Here is a 3,981-nt window from a genome sequence, read left to right as displayed (position 1 = left end):
CTGCAGAGGGAAAGGCAAGGAAAGATAAAACAAAAAAACAATAACACAGAACAGCTACCTAAGAAAGACTGATTAAAATTAAAAGCATGGTGAAAATAAAATGAATTGAAAAGAAAAAAAGAAAACCACCAACTAATGACCAAGCTCATGAAGCTGTGAAGATGGGTTATGAAAACCAGGCTGGGCTCCCTGGTGCCTCCAATGTCTGCAGCACAAAACCAGGTAGGAACGGGGCAGGTCAGCCACTGAACAGCCCAAGACACAGAGAATACAACTGGATTTTCAATTCCTGGATGGCACAGCAGGCAAAACTGGGTGTTCACAAAGGAAAAATATTTTTCCTCCTCTACATGGAAGCCACACTGAATCTTTTCCTAAGTGAAAACATCCCAGAAAGGACCGGTATGATGCCATCTGTCTGCTCATCATGTAAGTAGAAATGAGTATAGGACCAGTTACAATCACAGACAACCTGTTGTCCATTTGGTCCACAGCCAAAAGGACACTGCTTCATACACACCCCCAAACCTCTAACCTTGTCACCAAGTGATCTGAGAGGGTCAGAATGGCCCACAGAGAGACCATGCTTCCAGGTCCCTTCCAGTCTCTACTACTGGCCACGGTGATCCAAGTGTAAGCCTTGGAACCTGGTGGCACTTCAAACCATGTGAGTCCTTTAGCCTGGATGGAGACAAGCCAGCTATAGATTTTGCTTCTAGTTGAAATGGAACCTGCTAAATTATGTTTAGCATGGAGTCTTTGGTATAAAGAGCAGGCAATGAAAGCAAGTGCACTCACATTTCTCCCCAAAAGTAATTCCTGAGGACAGAGATGGGCACCCTAATAGAGTCCAGATCACACTGAGCTCCCTGGGGAGGGAGGGACTAAGGCAAGAGGGACCTGAATGGAAAATGACTAAGGTGGGAATCAAGTTCAAAACCAAATGATCAGCTTAGTCTCTTCCAAGTTGAAAATCCCCTGCCTGCTGTATCTCTCCTTCTGGTACCCAAAGTTTCACACCCTAGCCAGGTGCACAGGCCTGAATTAAGTGCACTTAATTCAAGGTTGAGACTCCATCCATCTACTTGTGCTTTCAAAGAAAGGCTAAGAAGGGTCCCATAGCCACTCACTCCAAGTCTTCCCTCCTCATCTGCTCTCACTCTTCTCCCTCTACCAGATCCCATCTCACAGTCTCACCTCTCTGGTGTTCCCTACCTGGCTCCCCTCCTCTTCCTCCTGGTCATCTCCTCTTGAATATTCCCACCTGCCTCTAGCCCCTTCACTTGAGAGATAAGCCAGTGTGGCCTGTCTTCTGACTTCCCACAGAGTGCCTGCCAATTGTCCTCTTGTTAGGCATTGGTCATGATTTTGCCCCTTGCTAGGAGTCTTTCTGTCCCTTTCCAACATCTCTGAGCCCTCTGGATGGGTGTCATCTGCCATTTTGTTAGCTGGCCTCATAACCATGTCATGAGGCATTTTTAGCTTCCACAAATTTTCTCCCTGACCATCACTCCCCCAACACATATACACACACACAGTTTTTTTTTTTTTTCTTTTGCTCCATTTAAGCCATCTAGAAAATAGCTGGTTATCCCTGACTTTGAATTCTTGACATCCATTATCTCATTTTCTCTGGCAAGGCCAACTACAGGCCATGGAAGATGCCCCACTATGTTCTCAGATTCCTGATCTCAATCTCTCCAAGAAGACTTAATTTTCCATCCCTCCACATGCCATCAGCTCTCACTCACCACTGTCTTGCCATCCTCATTCCCTCTCCTTCATCCTCACCACCACTTCATTGCCTCCTGGCTCTCCCTCTCTCTCTCTCTGACTTGACCAATGGATGCTATGTCTAGAGATGATGTCTCCAACTTTTCTGTCAACAAAAATAATTGAGCAACCACTACATATACAGTGAGCGTAAATAAAAATTCCACTAATTAGCTTAGAAGCATTGGTCTATTCTCAGTTTATTTCAAAAATAAACTGAGTGGTGTCAGGCACTGTCTGGGGACATGAGTGATGTGACTTTTTTGCCTTCAAGGAACACACCATCCACTGGAGGAGAAAAACTAATGGCAGAAACAAAATGCTACAGAACAATATTTAAGAATGTTTTCATGTGGTTTTTGATCTGGATGGCTCCCTCCAAGAAAATCTCCCTGATTCCTGTGATCCACAATGAAAATGATCATACATAAACGACACTTGCATGTGAACTATTTGTGTGTATGTAGTCTACTCAATTAGATGGCAAATAAATCTAAAGGTGGATTGTGGAACTAACTTCAGTAAAAGAACCTTAAGATGATGTAACAACTACATGCAGACCCTGGATTGGATCTTAGATCAGAAGAATTTGAATTAAATCTGTAGATTATAGCATTGTCTCAATGTTAATTTCCTGATTTTGATCATTGTACTGTGGTTATTTGGAGAATCTGAGTGAAGGGTGTACGAGAATTCTTTGTGTTAGTTTTGTAAGTTTTTTGTAACTGTGAGATTATTTCAAAATTTAATTATTTTTAAAAAGTTTTAGTCATTGGTTGAGAGCCAATGTTGAGATAGAGTTAATGTTGAGATAATTTGAAAACTTACTGTCCATGCTTTTTACTGGTAATTCAGGTCTTCCATCATTCATTGTTATTTTGTAAATAAATTAAGCAGAATGATTTTTCCTATATTGTTATTTTGAGTAGATGGTCACAAATCACTTTTAGTAACCACACCAGTGTCATATAATACAACGTTTTGGTGTTAGAAGACTTGGGCATGTGACCAAAACACTCCCTGATCCCTCACCACCCAAACCCTGACCATTCAGGAAGCTCAACCTTCATTCTTTCAGAAAGTTCCTGAGAACCTAGACATTGCTTCTTCTCAGTGGGATTCTAATGTGTAATCAGTTGATTTTATTTTTGTTTTTGAAGACCTCCTTTCAACCCAATGAAGTCTTAAATAAAATATGTCAGAGCCCTTTATTAGTTTTAACCAAGAAACCTTTGAAATGTGATCCCTGGGGAAGTCGATATAGACTGAAAAAAGTATTAGAAGGCCCAGATAGCACTTACTGTCCTGGGAACTTCAGTCAAGCCATCTAACCTAACTGTACTTCAGCTTCCCCACCAGTAAAATGGGACTAAGTGGCATCAATCCCATCATAAGATAATGTTGGTTACATATTATGACAAGGAAAGAAATGTCCACCAACTAGGGAGAAAAACTAAGGCACAGCTCTGTGGCAACAGACTCAAACAGGAAGCCGAGTTCAGAACTTAGAACTTCTGATTTCCACTAGGCTTCTACTCACCAGATCAAAAATAGCTTACTCAGAAAAAAACACAACATAAGCCACTCCACTTCCAAAGACTAAACAAAATCCTCTGTGGAAAAATTCCTAATGCAGGAATCTGCTCAAACTAGAAGTACACATTCAAGATCATAATCATCCAATGTAACAGAAGGCTACTGGGATAAAATTAATTAATTTTATTCCACCGTGAAGTGAGAAGGTCCAAACAGCCTTTAGTACTCTCCCTGAGTAATGAGCTTGCATTCCCTCAAGTGCTGTGTGAAGGCAATACCAGGCTGCATTCCGTTAGGTGTGTAGAGAGATGCAAAACGAGCAGGAAGACTTAAAGGGAACTGTTGATGTGAACATTGTGGGTTTTTTATTAAATTCTTCTCTCTAAAATACCAGCAGCAAATTGGATTACTGACTTTAAAGTACCTTTAAAAAATTAAATGCATATTCCTCATTCCCAGTGCTGCAGTGATTATAGTCCCTGACCTCTGCATAGTGTCAGGAACAGAAATAAAGAATTTCATTATTCTGGGTTGGACAAAACATCAGTCACCTATCACAACAATAGTCACCTTTACATCAACAGTTCCCTCAGGAACTGTCCGATGATATCGAAAATTTAGGAAGTCCTCTATCTTTGGACTGGGATTCAGAAAACAAGGTGACATTTCTGA

The 3,981-nt window shown here is 41.2% G+C and overlaps 1 protein-coding gene across 4 annotated transcripts in view; it reads right to left on the bottom strand.

Annotated features, from left to right (window-relative positions):
• The window catches only part of Dpf3 (double PHD fingers 3), a 258,438-nt gene that overhangs the window by 41,696 nt on the left and 212,761 nt on the right, over nt 1-3,981 (bottom strand). The gene's annotated exons all lie outside the window — the stretch shown is intronic.

The sequence above is a fragment of the Castor canadensis genome, chromosome 3 (assembly GCF_047511655.1).
Source record: "Castor canadensis chromosome 3, mCasCan1.hap1v2, whole genome shotgun sequence".
Taxonomy (NCBI): Eukaryota; Metazoa; Chordata; class Mammalia; order Rodentia; family Castoridae; genus Castor; species Castor canadensis.
Note: the sequence above shows the minus strand (reverse complement) of the source record. Positions and strands in the feature narration are given on the sequence as shown.